The 24,190-nt window shown below is 47.7% G+C and overlaps 1 pseudogene; it reads left to right on the top strand.

Moving 5' to 3' along the window:
• Positions 1-10,745: 10,745 nt before the first annotated feature.
• Positions 10,746-24,106, top strand: LOC143868879 (large ribosomal subunit protein uL2mz, N-terminal part pseudogene; annotated as a pseudogene).
• The last annotated feature ends 84 nt before the right edge of the window (positions 24,107-24,190 follow it).

The raw sequence follows: 24,190 nt of genomic DNA on the forward strand, positions 1-24,190 counted from the left end.
TCCTCTCTCTATCAGTACGCCCAGCAACAAGATACGTCCAGGCAAGCAGGCAGACAGAGGAGCTGAAAGAGCCAGAGACCAAGCGCAAGGGGCAACGTCAAGGCAAGCCTACTGAAGCTGACGTTAAGGTCTATACAGCTTTCTTAAAGTCTTTCTTTGTGGGGGGTAGAAGCCAATCGAGCAAGAGTATGACTTATGCCACTGAAGAAACAGGCTTCCTTATGCCCATCTCGAAAGAGCTTTATTCTATAGGGCTTCGCCTCCTCTGTTTGCTTTGAAGCCTTCTCTTTCAGATCCGTAGCTCCCGTCTTCCTCCCCACGAGATGAAATGCATTCTTTTCCCCTCTACCAGTACGGTACACTGTTAACCAACCCTATCTCCTATCTCGGGAAGGTAGCCCTACGCTCGGGCTTCTCTATGGGGAAGCCCTTCGCTCCCTTCGGCTAAAGGGGCTTTTCACCCTACTCCTTGCCTGGAGAGGAGCTTCCAGATTCAATACCTGGTAGCGAGCTAACGGGGCAACCTATAGATCGCTTCGGTGCCCTGTAGAGGGGGCACCTACGCTTGCAGACAGAGGACAATCAATTCCAGCCTACCAAGCAAACGGGGCCTTACCGTGAGCAGCATAGCTTACTTCTATCTATCCTGCCCCTTCGCTACTGGATTCCTATCCATTAGACGCTTTATTCAAGGAATTCTTTGCCCTCTTTAGGGGATACACTCCCCCTGGCTATGAATCTCAATCTCGCTTACTGGCTTCTTCCCCGTCTATCCTGTCTTCCTCTCTATTAACAGCGCATGATTCAAGGCATGCTTTTCGATCCTCCTCTCTTTCAGATCCAGTTGCTTACTCTCTTACAGATCCTTCGCTCCGGACTACACTCAGTTCTTGAATCTCCTTCCCTTTCAGCTCCAGTTGCTTGTGTGCTAGGTCGGGCAAGTAGCTTCCTCTCTTGAATCCCCTTAACCTATAAACTAGGGAAAGTACCCCTAATGCAGCTCGGGCTTCTAGAATGGGAAGCCCTTCGCTCCCTCACCTTCGGCTAAAGTCAAGTGGCTTTGAAGCCTACTTATGGAGCTCCGTCACCTTACGGCTTAAAGTGTTTAGCTCCTTCACATTCTGCTACAGTTGCTTTGAAGCCTGCGTTTGCTCCTGCTTTGAAGCCTACTTATTTCTATTTAGTACCTTCACAGTTGAATGTAGTTCCGTAAGGGCCTGCTTTTCCGCCTACTTCTTGATAGTGGGGCACTACAGCTTTTAAGCCTACAGATAGATAGTTCAGTTCCGTAAAGTAGCTAACTAGGGCAGCTTTTCATCCGTATCTTGGTGGGCCTACTTCTTTCTAGTTACGTGTAGGAAGGGAGTAAGCATCTGAGCTAGTTTCATCAGTCGATCGAGTTTCATCAGCAACAGAGGAACTGACGGAACATGCCTACCCTACGGCAGCTTTGAATCCGCTGTCTGCTTGCTTGACTTGACTAAGCCCCGTGCTAAAGGTCTACGGTGGCGTAAGCTAATTTCCTGTCTGCACTCTTTCAGCCTAAAGAGCGACTCTGAAAGCTATAAGGAAGCCTCCTTTCGTCAGTGGGTTGGTGTTCGGTGTACTGCTCTAGAGTTGAAAAGCATTCCTTGAATAAAGCAACTAATTGAGATGAAGACAGTCGCTCCGGGGAAGGAGCGAAGCTACTTTACTGAGTTTACGAGGTGAAGGAGATCAATCAGTAGTAGGCTTTTCATCTGTATCTTGCTTTGCCTCCGTTTGCTCTTCTGTTTGCTCCTCTCTTGCAGATCCGTACTTAGTCCCTATTCCTTAGCTTGCTTGGGGTTCAGTGTACTGTTCTAAATAAAGAATAGAAAATCATTCCTTTCATCATGCCATGCAACTAATTGATAGGCAGACTGTAGCGAAGGAGAGGAAAGAACTGAGTTCTATAGGCACTCAGGATCTGAAAGAGTAGATTCAAGAGAGGAAGCAACTGGAGCTCGTTTAGCCGAAGGTGCAGGAAAGGAAGCTACTTTACCGAGTTTACCAGGTGCAGGATATCAATCAGTAGTCTGTTAAGCAAGATACGGCTTATCAGCCTACGCGCGATACGGCTTTCATTGAGTTCCCCCGTTTGCTGCTCCGTTTGCTCCACCTCTTTACTTGATTGCGTAGTAGTTTGCTCCTCCGTAAGCCTAGTGCGCTTAGTCCCGGTCTATTTCATTTCCTCTCTTTCCGTTTGCTTGGTCCCTGGTGGCTAAGAACCAGTCCGAACTCTACAAGAAAGAGCGACTCAACAAACTATCAGCTTCAGCCAAAAGCGCTTTTATGACATCTATCAGTCAGCCTCCTTCGTCAGTGGCATAAGTCAGCCTCGAGAGAGATTGGCGTGGTGTGAAGTGTACTGTATCACCGTACTGTTCTAGGGGGGAAAGGCATTCCTTTAAGCATGCTTTTCATTGAGGTGAATCCAGTAGCTCCCTAGCGCGAAAGCCGTTTTCTTGCTGGTGCAGGATATCAAGAAGTAAGCGCTGCTGCTTATGAGTGAGTGGGGCCCACCAAGTGGAGGACAGGAAACAGGCTTTGTGAAGACAGGGGAGATGAAAGAGAGAGAGCAAAGGGAGAGTCAAGCTATAAGCTAGCTCGACCAGAGGAAGCGAAGGAAGCCTACTCCTTGATAGTTACGTGTACAATCAAGAGCTGCTATTCAATCTATGCTTATATACGTACGTACGCTAAAAGATAAGAGAGATCAAACTACGCTCAAAGATAAGATCAATCAATAGACAGCCAGGCCAGACCCTGACTCCGACTCTTAAACCTACAGTACAGAACGCTACGTGCTTGCATCTGGCTTCCATGCGGTAAGCCAGACATGAGTCTCTCTCCTTCCTCTGTTCCCCCCCTTGCTCGGTTCAGAATCCGCTTCCCTCACTCCCTCCTTTCTCTCCCTTTTGAAAGACATTCCATAAATGAGATTCTAAAAAGTCAAGTGAGAATCCAGATCGAGTTGAGCCTAAGTAGCTCAGTAACTCCTTTACGTTAGTAGAAAGGGGGCTATCCATTAGTGCATGAGTCAGGTTTAGTCAACCGGGCCATATAAAAGGGAGAAGCTCTGGTGCAGCGAGCCATCAGGGAACAGTCCTCGAAAGCAATGACCGGGCACTTTCAACTCAAGAAAAGAAGAGAAAAAGAGGGGATTGCCAGTTGAGTCAATCACCTCTTTTTGCTTTTTCTTTCTCGTCGACGTAATCGAGTGGGGGAGCCTGGACCCACGGAGGAGCTTTTTCATCTGGTCCCACTGAGGAGCCATCTCCTTCTAGCCGACCTGCCACTCCCACTAGGCGCTATAAAAGTTCAAGGAAATGCAATTGATCAGGCTGGCCAACCTACTACCTCTACATCATCTTCCTTGTCTCCAGATCCTATCTATCCTCTCCTGAGGCCATTTGGTTGTAGGGGGGTATTATCGCATTCAAAATCCTATGCTATGGAAGGGTTTCCTATGACTCGTTTTCTCCCAAACATCGTGCGTTTCTTGTTGCCAGTGTTCATGCGGGAACCTAAAACCTTTTCTCCAGCCGTGGGCCAGCCCTGCCGGCAACAAGCTATGACTGATGAACTTTAAGCCTTAGAGAAAAATGGCACTGACACATAGGGAAGGTGCCCCAGTTTATCCAGAATAGATGGGGTTGGTGATCTTAGGTCGAAGTACTTCTTCTCCCTCGATCTGTCTTCGTTGGAAGGTTGGGTTTTCCCTCTCTCATAATGTCGTGAGAGGGTTTCCCCCCTTCTGTGCAGCCTGATTCAAATTTCGTAAATAGAGTTGGCTTCGCTTCTCCTGTCGCGAGAAGGCGAGGTGGCGCCCGTCTGGATCTGATCTTGCCCTAAGTAACGATGTTGATCCTTGATCCGAGTATAGAATAAATGAAGTTTCGATTTGGTGAGCATAAGAAGACGCATCCGAAGAGGCTGAATCTGAAACATACGCTTAAACAGACGATGAAGCCGAAACCGACGCAGAAGAAAAGGAATTTTGTTTTTCATGGGTGGAGGGTTTGTCTAGAACAACAGAATCAAGAGGAGCAGGGCGAACAAAATCCGCTTTGGAGTGACCCCTGAAGTTGGCGCTAATTGAGCCGTAGATTATGAGCTTACTGATTCAAAGCTCTCATGAGATCTCGTTGGCATGCCCTACCAAATGGAAAGGAAGTCGCAGGAGCAACTTAAGAGTTAGAATTCCCCGACTCCGTTCCTATTTATTAGTGTTCTTTCCACTTCAACATCAACTTCGTTAGCTAACTAAGTTGTTGATCCTCGCCCATGGCTGCCTGTGAGGAGGGGACCTATGCGATCTCGTTACAACGTTCTTTTTGAGACAGAGATTTCTGGTTCAAACTTCAATCTTGAAGCATGGGCGGTGGTCGGATGAACAGAATGTCCGAGTAAGGAGAACTAGCCAAGCTTCTGAACAAGCGAAGGAATTGCAGCCTAACCATCTGTGAGATCGGAGACTTCGAGAGGCTCCCCAGTCCTCTTTAACGCCACTCTTTCCGAGTCTCGTTTGATGAAATGAAGCTTACGATTCTGTTAGTGAGAAGCTAAGTTCTGCTTTAAGCCCGACAAGCGGGCAAGAGAACTAGCCCTACCTAGCCCTAAAGCAGGCCCTAAAAGCAGGCAACCAAGAGAGGTAGGCGCGGAAGGAAGTGCTTCCAGTCGATTGAAGCTGAAAAGACTCCCCTCACTAGAAGACATTCCCCTCGGCCCTAGATTCAGTTTCTGAGGATGGGGATAGGGATACGGATTTGGATGCCTCAGTGGATTCAGATCCTTGATTACGCAGATTCGTATGCCTATTTTGTTGATTACGATGCAGAGGGATCGATCGCACTTCTTCTATTCAAGATTCTTTATCTGGAACTGGTTCACAAATCATTTCCTTTTATGCGGTTCGGGAGGGCTTTGTTCCCTGGGACTGGCTATTCCTGGAAAAAGTAGTGTAGTGTCCTATTCTGCCGCTTCGGGTGCCTCAGCTGCTTTGTATGATTCATATGAAGCAATCGGATGCGTCTACCTCTGCCTATTCGTATGCTTATGCCTCTTCAGCTTAGGAGGCTTGCCCGGCTTCGTCCTATGAGATGAGGCTGTAGTTGCGCTTTCTTGTGCTCTATCCCCCTTACCTGTTTAGTTTTGAGTCGAAAAAAAAACCTCTGTCCCTTACCCACCCACCGCCCTTGTTTTAAAGCTAGCTTCGACGTTCTAGGGACGGAGTCGAAGATCAATCCTAAGGAGGTGAACCTGTGACTTCGCATTGTCAGTCTTATGGAGGGCACGACCTTGTACTTATGAAGCTACGGTCCCCCAAGTAAAGCGCGATAGGAGGTGTCGACGTCAATCACATAGAATCAAACCTTTTTCTCAAGCTCTCCAAGCCGTACGGGTAGAGTGATCGATCCCATTGTATTGTATTAGACTCGCTTTGATTGAAACCAAAGATCGTCACATCTTCATGCTCAAAATCGTTAGTTGTCATGTTAACCCTCCGAAGAGTTCGATATGGCAGGAGGTTCACTACAGACCCGGGATCTATCAGGATGCGCTGGATTTCGACATAATGAATTTTCCCTTTAATGTATAAGGGCCAATTGTGCTCTCTATCACCAATCATCAGATCATTATCGGTGAAGGTCAAAGCATCACAGCTTTCTTCAGACTCTGCCATTGTATGTTCGGACTTTGTACAGTGATTGCAATACAAGTACGGATTGGAAAGCGCTTAAAAAAAGGCCTCCCTCAACTCTTCCGACAGCATGAGAGCATCATATACGCTCAACAATGCGGGAATCTTCCTCAAATGGGCAAGGACATTATAGTCGACACGCCCATCTTTATTTGAAGCGGCAACAGGCTGGGACTGAGTCTTTTTCGAGGGCTCCGACTCTTTCGCCTTACTTTTTGAGGACGAGGGCTGAGGGTCCGACAAGGTTTTGCCAGTCCTCAATGTCATCTAATGGTCGTTTCTTCTTCAGGAAAGTTTCACTCCTCGTCTGAGAAGAAATCGATCTTTCCGCAGAATTCATCCCTGGATGATGAGCTGCGGCTTCAAGAGGCACCTTTAAGTTCTGATAATCCTTCCCGCCGTGAGCTCATTCATCAGCCAATCTTTGAAAGCCCAGCAATCTTCAATCGAATGGCTGATGAGGTGGGACACTTTTGTAGTGTGATTTTTACTGGCTGCCTTCGCTTTTTGGTGCATAGACTGATCGGTCCCATCTAACTGGGAGCAGTTGAAGTTGATGATTTGCAGTGACATTTTCTTATTAGCACGATAGGTGGGTCATTTTTGGTTCCGAACAGCTATCCAACAAAGCCCAAGCTCAGTCCGGAAATGAAACTCTATTCTGCAGAAGGGAATCTTTGTCTAATGGGAGGTCTATTCCTCAACTCAAGAGGGAAGACTAAGCGAGGCCGATATTTAAGCGGCCTGCTTTAGGTTCAGTTTGGCATCCTAAAGCTATCCAGGAAATCGAAGACCTTTGTCTGAAAATAGGTGCCAATCAACTGACCCGACTCACGTACCACTTGAAACAGGAGCAAGACGGTATGCAACCACGAAGAAACGACTACTTGAATCGTTCCGATAGGAGGACTGGCCCTTCACTTGCATGGGATAGCGCTATCACGAACTGTCCCTCAAAAATGACAAGAATGGGCAAACAAACAAGCGCTGAAATCATATAACTCCTTTCAAAGATGCGGGATGGATTCCTCTGATCTTAATAGTCTATCACTGCTTTGGATGAATTGGATCGAGCCTTCGAAGCCCAGTCCAGCAAGCTTCTGATCGAGCGCTCTTGCGCCGAAGATGAGTGCTTACACCTCTGCTGAAACAACGGATTTGACAGCCCGCTCATGCCTTGTGGATAATTGGTAATTATACTCACAATGCGATGCTACTAAAAAAAAGAGATGCCCTTTGGAGACTGAATATTCCTTTAGAGCGTTCCTGATCCGGACACTCCAGACCTCGGTTCTTCCGGAACCACCTTAATTGAAACTTCGCTGACTTTCTCATCAATCACGGTTCTAAACCCATATAACTAGTTGTAGGTTACTTATCTTGCTCCTTACCTTCTATTATATCGAGGAGCGGGTTCCCTTTGCAACGGATTCTATCACGAACTGTATTCCCTTTTTCCTATCTGACAGTACCGAAAAGAATACAGAGCAACGGATTGGGGGTCGAAGCTTTCGATTACTTCTATCGACTGTTCGACTTGACTACTTGAATCGTATAATATACTGAGTTACCTTTCCCGACCATCGGCATCCGAATACGTCCAATCTAGCGCGCTTTACTAACCTATTAGTAAGCCTCTTTCTCGACTTGACTACTTTACTTTGACGTCAATCGTTTGGCTTACTTGAGAGGCTATATTTTGCTTTTGAGGTGAATGGGTCGTCCTCTTACTTGACCATGGCATCGCCAACATGAGTCTGTGTTCGGTGGTTGATAAGCTGCTAGTTGGTATTTAGTTTAGGGCTTGTTATTTCCTTTCACTTTTCCCAACGAGGTGGAGGGCCATCGCAGAAAGTCACCTATCTCGTAGTTCCGGAGACAGGAATTGGGTAGTAGGGGGTGGCACCCTTGGACCCCCAAAAAAGGCTTGTTCCGTCTGCTGCCTTCTCTCCTCGGTAGTGCACTCCAGCCAGACCTTCACTTTAGTAGTAATAATATAAAGGGTTTCAAATGGTAATGATATACGCGCGAGAATTGAGAAGGTACTGCTCATATGGCCTTTATTAGAACTCAAGAAATTGATTAGGGGCTGACAAGCGGCGAATAGTAAACTCAATAAGGTGGGGCTTAAATAATCAGAATAGGGGTTTTCGCGTATATAATAGACTGTTCACTCCTTCCCTCATTCCAATAGTAGGGGGTTCAATTTCAATTTCTAAGTAAGGGGTAGGTTCCGCACTTATGTAAAGCTACGTACGCATTACTACCGGTCCCATCGTTAGAGAGTCATACAATGTGGATACGATCCAGCCCATCCCTAGACTACCTTTCATTCTTACTAACCGGATACGATCCAGCCACAGTCCTGCCACCACCTTGTTATGAAGAGACAGTGGCGATCATCAACGGGCCCTGCCCACTTCTATTCCTCTGAGTTTCAATAAGAGAGGGAGCGGATTCTACCATCTATTCTAGACGCTTTAACAACCCCCCTCTCTAAATTGGGTGGGTGGTCGGACAACGGTGGTATGGTGAATCGAATCGGTACCATGCATGCCTCTCCCTCGTTCCCGGTCATTCGTCAATCACGGTGAGATGGTGGAAACGGTACAAATTATTATCATTCTTAATAGTCCTACCCAGCGAGTGAAGGTGACGAAACGAGCCAATAAAAGAATAGTAGGGCCCCAATTTAGATGGAAAAGCTCCCAGTATCTGAACCAAAAGCAGCACTTCCATCCAAATGAAGCCTCGCCTTTCACCCTTACTATATGGAAAGCCTAATTCCCCTATTCATTATTATTGAAGGGGGGAAAGAGATACGGTACGATAAGGGGGAAGGTACTGATACAACTAGTGGTAGCGCCATCTTTCATCATAGTGCTTAGTGGTCCGGAATTGAACCTTTTCCCTTTCGGGTGCAGGATTGGGCGATGCCTAATGACTAAAGGTTGGGAACAGGATATCATAGAATAATTCGATTAGGGATAGCCTATTACTAAAGGGCAGCTGGGTAGAGGTAGTATTATCCTATTACTACAGGGTTTTCCTGCGACACTAATATCTTAAGCCAACCGATTTCAGCTGCATGATTGAAATTGAAATTATCCCCTGCCAATACTAATAAGGGCTAGCGCGCCTTACTACTAATAGGGGGGCCCTTACTACGTTTAGGGGGAGGAACAGGAATCAAGCGAAATTCATAATCTATTGATGAAGCAGTGAACAAAGAGGCTGGAGCGAAACGCGCGAGCGAGATCGGCCCATTAACACATATTGGTGCATACGTTCTCTGGTACCATATCCGGTAGGCCCACTTAGGTTAGGGGGAGCCTTACTAATAGGGGCCAGTACCTTAATGCTCCTCGTATATGTATTAAACAGCACCAACTAGATACCTCAGCAGCCTCTCTCTGATCAAAATCTATAAATCGAAGCATCTTGGTATGCTACGCTCCTCACCAATGGATTATACTTACCTACCTCCTCCATATGGACTAAGCACTACTTGTATTTCCATTCATACTTCCGAGCCAGGTGCCCCATTACGTAAGGGGGGGGGCGAAGTAATGAGCACTCGCCCTAATGACTAAAAGATGATGCAAAAAGGGAGCCCTATTACGTAAGGGACGGATGAAGGAATGGTAAGGAACGGCTGAGCCCACCCGAGGCCTGGGGGTGGATAGGAATGCACATCCTCCGCCCCTGTCAAATAAAGTCGAGGAAGAGAACTGCCCTATTACGTAAGGGAGAACAGACGTTCGGGAAAGGCGTATCGAGATCCGGCTACCCGCCTCGTCCACTTCCCTATCGACTTCCGGCGCGGGGCCTAGAAGGCGGGCCACCCCTTATGTGTTCCGCTACTCGAGATCCCTCCTTCCCGAATTGGCCTACTGCCCTACTGGATAAGGCGACAGACAAGGCCCGTAGGGCAGTAGGGCCAATTCCCTTTCGAACTATCTTTATTGATCCCAAATTGTTTATTTGCTTTCCCGGGTCCTCCAAACCCGATGAAGGCGAACCTGAAGGGTGTGATTCAATCCATCCCCCTATATCTCGAGATTTGAGCCGAAGCACCGGTAAGAGCGGCGGAACGGCCGTTAGCCCTCTCGGATCTTGGGGTCGAACCGTAGGAATTGGATAGGTAGTGGGAGCCGATCCTTCAAACGATCGAAGTGACGCCGGTGAAATCATAGCTTTTTATTAAGGCAATGGTCCTTTCTATTCCTCTATCTCCCGGATCCGAGAAGGTCCGTGATTCGACGGATGGGAGCCCATTCCGATTTTGATGGCAACACCGGATGGATGGAGCACTGGGAACAGAGGGAAACTATCCGATCAAACAAGGGAATGCGGGGGAGTGAAAGGGACGGCGAGCTATACCGCTACTGGTTCTGAAACCGGACTTCTTACATCCACTTCTAAATCTGTGTATATATAGCAAGAGCACTAGCAGCAACATCACTCCTGATCCACGCTTTTACCCTTCCTTACCCCTTTCTGCATGCGTGAGAGCGATAGTCCACCTCTCGATCCTGTCGAGCGATATAGTCTTCCTTCCTCTGATCCAGTAGTAGGCGACCTCCCTTCCCTCGTGGCCGGTTCATCCGGTCATGAATTAGAGAGATCGGTTTAGGACGATCGATTGGCCTCTCCCTCCCCCATACCGGGAGGGATATTGTATAACCTTGCCTTTAGTCATTAGGGCGAGTAGCTAAAGCTCCCCGGTTGGGGCATTCATGAGATACGGCTGAACCCAAATCCGTGGCAGGTCGTGGAAACATCTTTCTCCGGCTAGAGGTTGCTCAATATCTGCCGAGCCCGCCCGGGCGATCCGACCATCCATCGGCTGGGTCATCAGGCAGGGACCTCGGACAAGAAAGACCCTCCCGCTTTTCATTCTCTTGTCGTGTCCCCGCTTGCCGCCCACTGGTTCTGGGAAGGCTATCGAATGCTATTCCATTCTCGATCTTATTTCCGATACACCTCCTGCCATAAAATAAAGAAGGGGAGATCGTAATGGTGGAAATGCGGATGGGGGAGGGGTGGATTGAAATCTATTTCCAATTGTTAATACTTCGTATATATGCGTTTGAAAGCTATCGACCGACCAATATAGATTCATATTACCCCACCTTCCTTGTTGTTGGTTCCTCCCGGGATAAGAGAGGAGCGAGCATCGGATAATGGCAAATAGAAGTGGTTTGCTCACCCCAATAGAAGTTGTTCATGTCGAGGTGACCTATCCAAGGCAAGAAAGAAAGGTTGCATTCCCGGGTTCAACAGCACTCCTTCTATGGGTGGCATTAGAACTTCCCTCCCCTTCTGCAATTGGTATGGCTCCCCTCCAATAGAGGAACCGGTCATCATAAACAAGAGAAGATGGACGGATAGACCAGCCCTAGGGATGACGGGAGAAGGAGCCAGCTAGAAGAATTATTGGAGAGAGGGACTAGCTAGCCCAGCTGTAAGATTAGCTCGATTAATTTTAAGCCCGAACAGATAGAATAGTAATAGATCAGCCCTCCCGCGGCTAGATGGCATCCAAGCTCAACTAGAAGTCATATTTGCCTAGCATTGGATAATTCCTGCTATCAGTTGTTGTTCCCTTCCCAGCCCTCAAGCGACCAGCCCCCTCCGGATCAAGGGAAAATACAACTTATCGGTCTCCTCATCGGCCAATAAATTGTTAAATTCATAGAGTCACACTACGCCGCGGATTCATGGGCTCCCTTTCCTAACCTCGCAATGAACGAAATGAGACGTTTGCTTGCTTCACCGCCAACAAACAGGCCCACTAGGGTGCTCTCTTGGATTGGGTATGGGATAGGAGGCCTATACATCCACTTTCATAGCATAGCTGGCATTGCATAGCAGGTGTGTTACTGGAATAGCTGCTGTATGACTTTGTATTGTCTCTTAGCAACACCTTATCAAGTAGTTGTTGAAGGTTTCCCTTGTGACTTCTTTCTTCTCTACAAATGGTAGAGCCACAGGTCAGTAGAGCAGGTGTATCGTTTTCATAGCAGGCCTAACTTCATAGCAGGTTCATTGCAGGCATAGCAGTAGTATGGCTTTTCTAGCTGCTTTATAGGAGGAGAACGCTTTCTAGCTATAGAGCAGTTGTATGGCTTTCATAGCGTTTAGTAGTTGTAGGGATAGGTAGCTACAAGTAGTGCTTGAATGGGAAGAGTTGTTTGAGTTGTTCTTTCAAGAAGGAGTGCTTGAAACAGAGCTACCCCTTCTTAAGGCAAGAGTGCTTGAAGAGATAGCTACCCAAAGGAGGAGCAGTATACGCAAGGTCTAAGCCCCTTTCTATTAGTAAAGCTCCTATCACCTGCTAAGCCAGTGCCTACTGCCTGAATGATAGACCTCATACATAAGCTAGTGAATACCGCCTACCGCCTACTTTGAAGGAAGGGCACTGAGGAAAGCCTCTCTATGATATGACGATGTTTGCAAAAGATCCCACACAGATATCTGCGCGGGAATTCTTATTAAATGCTGGGCCAAATCGTATGTGTGTCGAAGAGAATAATTATGCATTGGGGTTCACTCACTAGTTGTCGAAAGGCTAGACAGGCCCGTCCTTACTCGTCAAGAGCTGAGCGAGAGGCTGTGAAGGAATTGGGCTTGGTCTTTTTTCAGCAAATGACATGTCTGATATGGATGTGGGGAGAAGTTAAACCAAAAAAGCTTGGTTAATGATTATTATAGCTCCAGCAATGAGCGGGATAACCAACCCGATGGTTCGGGAATCAGACCAGAGGATAAATATCTTGTCAAAGACATACGCTCAACTCAACCAGCTGATCTACGACCACCCTCGCAAAAAAAAAACACTCTCTGTTAGGGCTCTTTCTTTCCAGGAGGTCCCCATAACACTCAGTTTCAGGCCACTACACCGAAAGAAAGGAACTCCAAACACTAATCCAAGCAGTCGCTTAAGGACCCACTAGCCCCCCAAGGGAGAACACCAACTGAAGCCGTCTAATCCCGTATCTCTCTGCTAGGCTTCTCGCAAGGAAGACATCGCACTCCTGACCCCTTGCCTTACCAAAGCAAAGGAAAGTCTCAAGCTGTCTTTGCTTTGCCAGCGGATTTACCCCCTGTTGCCCCCCGATGACAGCTGCATCTTCCAGTGTCCCAAGAACATACTCCCCAAGGAAATAAAAAAGTGCTTGTTTTCCTCCTGATCTACGAGCACCCTATTATCTGACTCTTTAGCTTGTTTACCGGAGGCCATAGGCTATTACGCTGTACACTACGACTACGTTGAGGGGGCTATGTTGTCACTCGACCAGCTGAAACCTTAGTGACTACTCCTCTTCGGGCCCCTCTTGATCTTCTTCGTATAAGGGAAAGGTACGGATTTCCCCCCGGGAGCTTAGGTTGCTATTCGCTTCTATCCTTCGCTCTATATCGGACAAGCAACCGCCTCGCCTCACCCGCCCGTTTGCTATTAGCTTCGGGAGCTTGCTTTGCAACCTAAGCGATTTCATAACCCTACCTGGAAAGAAAGACGTCTGTTTCGGGATCAGTCCCGTCCCTAGATGTAGTAGTCAATCAGCGGGACATTCAAAGAAGCTACGCACCTTCACTTAATGTTAATGAAAGCAAGCCCTATTAGTAAGTAAAGGAGCTTAGGTTGCTATATTCGCTTCTATCTTCTCCTTACCATACTAATAAGGGCGTTTAGGGGCGAGCTATTTCATAACCGGTCGAGTAGCTTCGCCCAATCATACCTTAGGGGCGCTTAGGTTGCTAAGCAAAGCAAGCTTCCCGTAGCTCTATGAGCAAAGCAAACAAAGCGATTTCATAACCGTCGCTAGGGACCGCATGTTCTGAACCTACCTCCGCTTCGCATTCCTTACTTGAAGCACAGAGGAGAAGAAGTAAGCAAGCGGGAGCAGAGGGCAGCCCGGCCAGGACGTTTCACAAGCGCGGGAGCTTGGATAACCGATGCCCCGGTGACTGGTGTAGCGCCCAGTTGAGGCTTGTTCGTGTGGACTGCCAAACTAGATGGTAGCGTGATCGAAGCCCAGATTGCGTGATTGCTCGAACGGGGTACCGTGACGTGGATAGGTCCGTTCAACCATCCATGTGTTCCGACCGATGTCCGCTTTGGTGAGAGGTATGGCTTGCCAAGGTTGGGGGGCATGCAACTAAAGGAATTTCATATAGAAAGAAAGGATTTGAATTAGCATATGAAAGGAAGTGTGTTGATCTTTGATTCGAGTCTGATCTTTTCTTTCGAGTCAATTGATGAAACTCAGTTTCCAATTGAGTTACTTAGTGATCAGTGATCTCGATCCTGCTTTGAGCCGGCGGTAAGTGACTCCGAAGCGACTTGACTATAGTCGTCTAAGCTTCTGATCGGGCTAAACCCCCGTTAAATAGCTTTCTAAAGCCCGTTCCGGCTCTTTCAAAGACCAGAGAACGAGGCATGGAAGCTTTCTGCTATTAGAGGAGAGTTACTGTTGTTGCTTAGGCGGGTTCACCTTCTGGCTGAACAGCTCAGAAGTAACCAAGCTATATGCTTAACACATGCAAGTTGTACCACGTTTTCGGTAAATTTGGGTCTGGTAACGAGACAGGTGGTTGTGGTTTAGCAACTGACCTACAGGTCTGGTGTGGAAATACTTGAGCTTTACACATGCGGACAAGATCTACGTTCTAGTTCAATGTCCTATGGGAACCGGTTGTTTGAATGCTCGGAACATGGGTGCGTAAGCCTGGCCGCTGCTACAACTCGCAAGGCGGCTATTGTAACGAGGCTACGGTTGCTCGTCAGAGGTCATGGCTAAACTGGTAGTTGGAAGTCGGGTACAGGTGTGAATGATGTTTGGGTTGAAGCGACAGGTGGTTTACTGGCTTGCTCTCCATAGGCAGGTTTTCGTGCTCGTAGATCTAGGACTGTGAGCAGTACGAGCTGAAAGGCTCCCATACTGTTTGGAGGTAAGGTAAGGGGAAGAAGCGGGGTAGAGGAATTGGTCGACTCATCAGGCTCATGACCTGAAGACTGCAGGTTCGAATCCTGTCCCCGCCTAATCACAGTCTAAAGTTTGCCGCTCTTCGAGTAAAGAAAGAGATTGAGAAGCCGAGGACCAGTAGAGCCTGCGCGGCCGGTAACCCATTGGTGTAAGATCCTTTACGAACTGGAAGAGCAAACAAAGCCAGACTTCTCGGAACCCGGAAACAACAACTTTCTTTCTCTCATGCCCTTTACCTTAAGCCTGACAAAGATAGAATGTTTCACTTGCCCTACCGCTTTCATTGCCCGTAAAGACTCTATCTCTACAGCCGCCTTCTCTTTCTTAATCTTAATAGGCGATCCGCTTTCCCGTAGTTAAGGAGTCTCGGTATTCGTTCTGACTGGAGCTCGCAAAGGAACAAGATCTGGATTTGACTACGGCGAGCGCAGTTGACTATGCGAGTGGAGAGATTTAAGCGAGCTAATAGCGAGTGGACTTTGCCCCTCCCAGTGTTGGGCTGAACAAGTTGACTCCGCTTGCACTTTCGTGTTTTAAAGCAAGGACTGGCTAGAGTTTTATACCCGAAACCGCCAATGCGAAGTAACGTTGTGAACCGTTTAACACGGTACTTCTCATTAATCGCCATGAGGCCATAAGGGTGCGAAAAGGATAGTAAGGTTCGTATGGAAGCTGGAAAAAACCTTAGTCCCACACCTAACCCTAAACCTCTTCGCAAACTCAAGAAAACCGTTGGGAGACACGAGGGATTTCGGTAAAGAAATCTTAACCCCGAGCACGCCAATGAGATCCTTATACACATTTGCTACACCTCCATCTTCAATGACAATATCGTCACCAAGTAGAGCGTAATCCTAAAATATTTTTCCTGGATAAAGCAACTCTGCTGCAATCCACACCAATATATGATGACAGAGAGCAAACAGAGGCCAGGACGAGAGAAACCCCAGTGGTTGACCAGCGCAAAACTTTATAAACTTAGGCGCACCTTTGAGTCCATTCGGAGCTGAGAATACATTGACTCTCAGTCCTGAATGGATCCAAGAAAAGGCAACTTATTAAATAAACACTTTATCACGGCCTCCTGAAATGTTAAAGGAAAACGATCGGTTGCGGACGAAAGGTCAAACAAAACTCCGAACAACAACCATTGATCAATTTCCTAATTGGCGCCTCTTGATCAAACGTCCTGAGGGATGAGACGAAGAACAGACATGCACCAATCATGAGCAGGACGCAACAAAGCTTGTTTTAAAGGGTTTGGAAAGGATTGATCTTTCTTCCCAGCTCCCTCATCCTTAAACAGGCGACCAACCGGATACATCTCACAAAGTTCCTCATCGGAAAACACCACACGGAACTTACTCTTTAAAATCTTGTATGAAAGAGTAAGCAGCCCCGTAAGGAGAGCCGAAGCGAGGCAGAATCTAGAATCCATGATCAATGGACTCTCGTCCATAGAAAAGAAAATGGAAACGAATTCTCCTCTCCTTCCTCAGTCAGAGGGTACACATTCCTCAGAAAGAAGAAGTATGAGAAACCTGGAAAGATGTAAGCGTGAGCCCAATCCTTCATTTCGAGTGTGAAAGGCCAAGTACGTATAAAGGCGTACTCTTTCCTAGACCACAGGCGCGAACTTGTTCGCCTTATCCCAGAATGCAATCGAAAAGAATTCCGAAAACATCCTTGAATAAGGAGTTTTAATAAAAGTAGGACAGAACTTGAAAGGCACTGGTGTAGAGGTCCGGGTGGGCAACCAACGTAATCCAACTTCCATCGGTATTAGACGGAAGTCGGGTACGTATCGTTCACACAGACGCACACACCAATCTTCAACCAGTCGTAAGACAGGCTGAGGATCGCAAGAAGGTCCTTCTTGTATCGTTCGAAACTGGTAATCGGATTTCTTCCGAATTACCACTCACTTTGATACAGAGAATAACGACAAGTATAACTTTACTAAGCCGTCCGCCTTCGCATCCCTCCGCATTATCATTTTTCTACGGAAGGATGGTATGCACCTAGGAATGCCCGAGCGTGTCAAAGACACGGGATAAGGCAGTGAAGCCGATTTGTCAAAGGAGTTTGCATAATAACGCATAAGACACACGGAGCATGTCTTAAGGTAAAGGCCAGTCCCTAACCAACCGGACTTCTTCCGATGGTTCTTAATCCACCGTACCAGAAGGTACACGGCTATACACCGCTCTTTGGTCAAACAGCCGCAGACAAGTAATTGAACTAATTCTCAGAAATACCTGAACTCCTTACTCGTTCGCTAAGCTTCCTCTCCTCCTCACATCTGAGCGCGAGTTCTTTCGAATCTTAAATCATTTCTTAAGATTCATAGACGAGTAGATTAGGTGTGATATGGTCTTGTCAGAGCCTTAAGATGACGAATCCCGATTCTAGCCTCAGGAGAAGTGGGGAAAGGCTGTTTATTACGACATGTATTACGGCATTTACCAAACCAATTGCAATTAAGTCATTTGAACCCACTTTCAGAAAATCATCAGCAATTCCCTTTAAGAGAGAAGGCAGCCTATTTGGCCTTTTTTCATAGGATAGCTTGGTCAGCTCGATATTGACACTCACAGCTAAGGATTCGGGCAAACCCACGATTAGCGATTCCCTTGACAGAGTACAGTACCTAGGAGTTGCACCTATACTACCGTTCAGAACCTTTTGTTTTGTCATCGATATTTGGTTGAGCCCTCCCCAGGTCAAAGGCAGCGACCAGCATACGGGCTGTTCGGTTTCATATTCATAAGAGTAGTCACGCCCTACGAAACATATATCTCAATTACATGTCGTGGTACCGAGTAGGTTTCTATTCCGCTGTTCGGAAACCCTTAAGAGAAAGTAGCCTTTGTTTTCGGCTCAATATCCGTCGGGAATCCTCTCGAGACGCTCTTTTAACGTTAGGCTAGTGGGAAAGAAAGGAGGGTTTGACCGGGTTGCGGTGATGCAACAGTCTTTCGTCTTGCCGCTTTCATTATGGCTGGGCGGGGGCTTCCCCTAAATCCTTACCTGAAGGGTTTCCTTGTTGATTTTCTTCGCAAGGTTTGAGGCACAAATCAAGGACTTGGCTCCGATTCCGGATGGAGTTCTATCCGAGGATCGTCTAGAGATCGTTGAAAGAACAATTCTTCCGGGTCAGGTTCGCAGTTGGTGTTCCTACCTTTTGTGGTATTGCACTATCGCGATGTCTCCTTCTGTGACACTCGAGCAACTGCTCGATGTGCCGGTCATAGAGTCGGAGTGGTATGCCAAAATCGATTCAAAAGATTTAATAAAACAACGATTTGGTTATCGCTTTGTACTTTATGACTTGTGTCGCATCGTAGGACCCACTCTTAAAGTGCCAATATTGGAAGGTGACACCTGTAGAAATGCGGGTTGGTTGCTAGGTGGACTCAGTGGTGCATCTTTTCTTATGGAATCTTCGGGGTCTAATCAACCTCGAAGTCACTCTGGCGTTGTCTGTCCTGGTTAGAAATCCAACCACCAGGCGACATCCGAGTGTAAGGACCATCGGGAACTCCTAACTCTTAACTCTCTAACTCGGACTCATAACTCATCAATGTTGGTCTTGTCAGAGCCTTGCACACCTCAAAGAGGCCAAGCATAAGGGAGTACTAATACCCGAATGGTACTAGCAGGATTAAAGCATCAGATATTAGACACTTGCCATATCACAACCCACATCAATCATGCATGTACATGTCTCAACAGGGGATAAGCAGATAGAGGATGAAGATTGCGACATTCAGAGATGTCGTGACCTTGCAAGCAGCAGTGAGAGCAGTAAGATACGTTTCCGTCAAATAAGATTTTCTGCCAAAAACCGCTTTCTTTGCTAGTACCAACCCATACCCTTGAAGGAAGGGGTTTTGAAACATCAATCTCCACGCAAACACGAGCATACATTGGATATTCAAGGGTTAAGGTACGATCATCTGCACGAAGGAATTTGCCAAAAGAGCCTACCAGACCTTTCAGGATTGAAGGAGTGAAAAAAGGAAGAGGAAGATAAGGTAGGTTAATCCAAACCGCAGCAAAGGATGATTCTGTTTTGAAATCAAATGAGGGAGACCGTCTAAACAAACGAAAGAGAGAGTTTTCTATGATATGGGAATCCCTCGACCAGGCTTTTACAAGATCTTCATGAGAAGCTATATGGATCATGATGTGTCTGACATCTAGAGGGCCAACAATGGCTGGCTTAGCAAGACCCCAAGAGCTGTTAATGTGTGCGCGGATCGATTTGAGAGAGGGTCTTCCTGATGAAAACTTAGCCACAAGAGTATAGACAAGACCTTGTTCCGCCTTGCTAAGTTCGATGGGAGTGAGCATGAAAGCAGGTTCACCATTAAGCGAGATCTGAGGTTTAGCAGTAATAGGAACATCAGAAAGGGTGGGAGAAAGAGAAGGACGAGTCGAAGATTGGGATACAACCGCAGCAAACGAAGGAGGTATTGGCTTAGGGGGAGGAGGAGGTCAGGCTGCTTCACGGATTGCTGAGCTGAGGAGAGACCTGGATACTATTATCCGGGAGCGCGACACTTCTTTAAGTATTATATTCTTGTATGGATGGCTTATAGATGCTTGTAGGACTCCTTGTTTTTAGAGTACCCATGGGCTTGTAGATTGCTGAGTCATCGCGGCGAGGTTTCTTAAATCCTTACTTCAGGATCGTATCAGAGAGCTCGAGACCCAGTTGAGGAGTCGAGCCGATACAAAGCAGGAGAGAGATCTATCTTCTAGAGTCACAGAATCAGACCCTCTCATCCGCGAAGCTGGGGTGGGGTATGATGCCCCAACGGATAGATCTCCATCAACATGGGAGTTTTCCGAGGGAATGATCAGGATTGAGAGGCTGCACTTCAAAGGTATGGCTCTCTATCCAGCTGAAAAAGCCCTTTCCCCTTTTCATAATAATAAGGTAAGCTTTCATCTCCTGCCAGGTAAGACTGCTTCTTCAACTTCTCTACTATTCGATTCGGGCGGGCGCCTCCAGCCCGGAACCTCATCGTGAGTTGGCAATAATTCCAAGCAAGAAGAATCGTATCTACAGTGCCTATCTGTATTTCAATCTAAGGTCTAATTCTTTCTAGTCCCACCTTCCCTCGCGCCACGAAAGATCAACAACCAATAGTGTAGTGCGATCTGCATACCGAGCGTATTTCCGAGTTCCTAATCATTCGACCTCTTCATCCAATTCGTGTTTCTTTGCTGAGATCGGACCTTCCTCGTGGAACTCGGTAAAGGTTTCACGAGCCTGACCAAATCCAGAATTGGAGAATGAGCAAAAAGACTTCTCATTAGGGTTGATCCCTATTATATATAAATTACAACAACACAGTGGGTCATATGACACAGAGCCACATAATCTAGAAGAAAAGACAGACTATATGACAATACACAGCAATAGACAATAATATCTCTAACAGAGCCTTGTTGAGCTCTCATTCTATCTTCAATTCCTCTTCCTGCTTGGTTCATGGCTCCGTTTGCTGGGGGACTCCGCAATTGCAACTCGGTAAACAAGGCGCTGTCAAGCGTGCTATGCTACCTTATCTTACTTTCTTTTTGATCCAGGCTATATGCTTAACACAGACCTCTTTGTTGTAATGTTCACGAGGTTGTATATAATCCAATGTTCAGTGAGATGACTTTCCTACTGACTGAATCGCTTGAATGAGTTGAAGGAAACGAGGCTTCTGGCCCGGCTGGTCCCACTGGAGAGGAGAGTTTTGACTGCGAAAGAGGCAGGGGCGCGTCTGATGGTATCTCGTATATAAGATCACGGCTGCATTTAGGAGTGATCTTTCCCTCTTCTTAAAGCCGGCCGTGATCTCACTTTCCAAATAGAGTCTCGACGTGGCGGTGTACACGTAGCTCCATAGCGGAGCGGCTACCGGGCGACCGACCTATCGGACCTGGTTAAAAAGCAAGTGAAAGAAGGACCAACGACGATCTTGGAGGAGAAGGAGGAGGAGGAGCGAATTCGGACGGAATCTCGAATGATGACGAGATAGGCAATGAGACAAAGCCTAAAGGGGAGAGCACTTAGACAATTCACTTTGAGTACAGGGAAGTCCGCTGGGAGGAATTCGTCAGGGCGTATTACGGTTTTTCACCTAGGGGGTGGATCGAAGCGATTGCAGCGAAGAATTGATCTGAAACGAAGCACTTCGTCTATGGGCATTGTAGAAAGGATCGAATATGACCCTAATCGTTCTTCTCGGATCGCTCCAGTACGATGGATCGAGGGGGTGCTGCTACGCCGCCAGAGGAAATGCAACACGATAGAAGAGTTCGCTCCGCCGCGTAAGATCCTCGAACCTACCACGGCCACCATCTGCGGCCTATTTTCGTTCTCTTCCCTGCCCGGGAAAGTGGATCAAAGAAAGGTAGCTTGCTTCTCTCCTGGACTGATGGCGGCTTATGTAGTGGTCGGCCTTCCTACCAGAATGCCTCCTTGGTCGAAGAGCCAAGCCAGCGCAGGAAGCAAAAACACTTGCGCGAAGGACGTTTTCTTCTCTGCCCTCTCCTCTCCAAAGGCCAAGGGAGAGACTGCATCCCTTTCCTTCGGTAGCTCTTTTTGTTTCCCAAGGATAGCGGTAGCTGGGGCAAAGCCCGCTTTCTTCGCTCCGCGAATGAGAGATAAACTCAGAGGAAAAAACACGTTCTCTCTTTGCGAGGTCCGAAAGTGGAGAACGCATTGCGTTCTCTGGGCACATAGGATCAAACGTAAAGCAGCGCTTTCTTGGCAGAGTTTTAGGCGGCAAGAAACTTTAGGGCTTGTTGGAGCTGCTGAGCATAACGAATCGAAGCCGAAGGCGGATCAAGGTAGCTTGCTCCCAAGCCAAGTGCTTGCTTACGCTTTATGTAGTGGTCGGCCTTCCTACCAGAATGCCTCTAGAAGCTTCTACAAAGCTTTGCTTCCGGTAGAAGCTAGTCGCTTCGGTAGCTTGCCTGCCAAGCCGATAGGCGAAGGACCGAAGGATGGAGCGTGCAAAGTCGATCGTGCACCTGTCGTGTGACCCGTTGGTCCTAAGCAATGTCTTTCGCGAAGCGACCCACCTAGAAACAGCTCTCCTTTATGTTAGGGGGGCACTCAAATTGAACTTCGATCGGATGCGGGTATCCAATCCCGCCGCTGAGATGTCCAGCGGATTCCTGGGCCTTGACGAATGGCCGGCCACCTTTGACGTTAGAAGAGCAAAAGGCCCGGGGCATTGCAGGATGAACCAATGTGAATGAGTGTAAGCTTCGTTGCCCGAACACGATTGGTGCTGACCACACTAGGTGCTACCGTGGTAGCAAGAGAGGCCAGGCGGTGACAATTGAGAGGTTGTCACTGAGCATTCCTAGTCACACGGGAAGAGAGGTCAAATGGCAAGGCAAGGCCATACGCCCGTGTGGCTCCTCGCGGAGTATAGCTCACATCCAAACATCTGATTGGGGAACGGGGCAACGCCCATGAAGCTCCGGCGGAAAGGGAAGGCCTGCCAGGCCGTATGCCCATGGGTGCAGGATTCTTCGAAAAAGCGCGGGCTGACTCGGAGACCTGGGACCTTGGCTTAGCAACGAATGAAGGGAAGCTCGAAGCTTTCCAAACCGATTACCGCCAGCGGCTTATGTAGTGGTCGGCCTTATAAAGCTCGCTAAGCTTCGCTTCCCCCCCTTACTGAACTTCACTTAGTAGTCGGCATTCTATAAGCGACTTGTCGAGTCTACGAAGCTTTGCTTCTTGTAGTCGTAGTCTTGTAGTCGGCCCGTAATGCCTCCCTTCATTTGCTTGCCTCCTTCCAGCCCAGAATGCCTACAGACTAGAAGCTAACCGCCAGAAGCTCACCCTTCGCGCTTCCAGCGCAGGAGGCCAAGCATTCTGCCAGACGTCCCGGCCTGGGAGCCCCTTTCGCCTTTGGTACTTCAGTAGATCTTCAAAAAAAGGCGCTACTTCAATGCAGCCTTAACTACAACTACATTACGCAAGCCCCACCGATACCTACCTATAGAGTAGAGTCAAAGTACCAGTGACGGTGACTTTCTAGGTTTATGGATGAAGTAAGCTAAACTCCATCAAACTCCTCAATCAATATCAACAAACAACATGTCGTTCGCCAGCTTATAAAGTCAACTTACTCGGGCTAATAAGGGCGCGCGAGGGGCTAGCGCCATAAACTTATTAGGTTAGTACTTGCTGCTTGCTTCAAAACCCTTGAAACGCCATAAACGTAAGGGCTAATAGGGCAGGGCATCGCGCTCCTTACGTGAGAGGGGCCCTCGCGCGCCCTTATTAGTATAGTATGCTTCAAAACGTAAGCTTGCGCGCTCCTTACGTGAGAGGGGCCCTCGCGCGCCCTTATTAGTATGTCGCGCAACGGCGTCACTTTACGTCGCCCCCCTAAACGTAGTCAGGCCTATCACGCCCTTCTGAGTCTTGAGTGAAGTTCGCTTGCTGGTTAGGCTTGGTTGACTTGGTCATGTAAACTAACTAATAGGCGGCGTTTATGCCGACTACAAGACTACGACTACAGAGGCATTCTGGTGGGAAGGCCGACGACTACACGGAGAGATCTCTATACCAAGTCATGAGCGATAGCGAAGCCAAGCCGCCGCCTATAGGCGAAGGGACGAAAGCCCGGCGAAGGTTAGACCTGAGAAAGTACGAAAAAAAATACGTTTAGGTTACGAAGTCACTTAGCCGAGCCGAGGCTAAGGTTATGGAAGAACTTAGTCGAAGAAAGTGAGATGTTGGTTATGAAATAGCTTAGTTGGTTGAAGGTAAGTGAAACTAAGGAACTGGCTTAGCTGTTCTACAAAGGGGAAAAGCTAAGGTTACAGAGTCACTTAGCCGTCTACAAAGGGAAAGGCGTCGGTACGGAGTCACGTCAGCTGTGGATATAGACTAGGCTAAGGAACGGAGTCTTAAACTATGGACCGAGACTACACTAAGGAACAAGGAAGCTTGACTGAGCAAAGAAGTCAAGGAACGAAGCTGCTTCTCTAATAGCCCCGTTGAATAGGAGGGCTCAGGCTTTTTTCTAAGGTGTTTTTTTGTCTTGTCTTATATATAATAGATTATATAGATATAATTTGGAGAGAGGGGGGCTTCAAGTTCTTAGGAAGAGCCGTACGAGGCAGCTCACGTACGGTTCGGGAGCCGAGCCCCAAGGGGCTTAGGTCAACACTTATATATTAGCCAGTCATCAATTGGAAGCGGGCAAGATGGTGATGAATTGCGATTGGTCCAAACCTTCGACCAGCGGCTTCTTGCGACCTGCCCAGAATGCCCATACATACCTTCGGTTCCAAGACCTTGTTCGCACAGCGAATAAAGGCCGGGTTGAAGGGGGCAGTCAGCTGGCTGCTTCTTGGCCACGCCCCCCTGCTTATAGATACGAGATACTTGATCTAAATTCTCAAGTAGGAAATTGCATACCATTAGCCGATATACGTA

Source organism: Tasmannia lanceolata, unplaced genomic scaffold (genome assembly GCF_043159265.1).
Source record: "Tasmannia lanceolata isolate RefF3 unplaced genomic scaffold, GAP_Taslan_0.1 ptg000745l, whole genome shotgun sequence".
Lineage (NCBI taxonomy): Eukaryota > Viridiplantae > Streptophyta > Magnoliopsida > Canellales > Winteraceae > Tasmannia > Tasmannia lanceolata.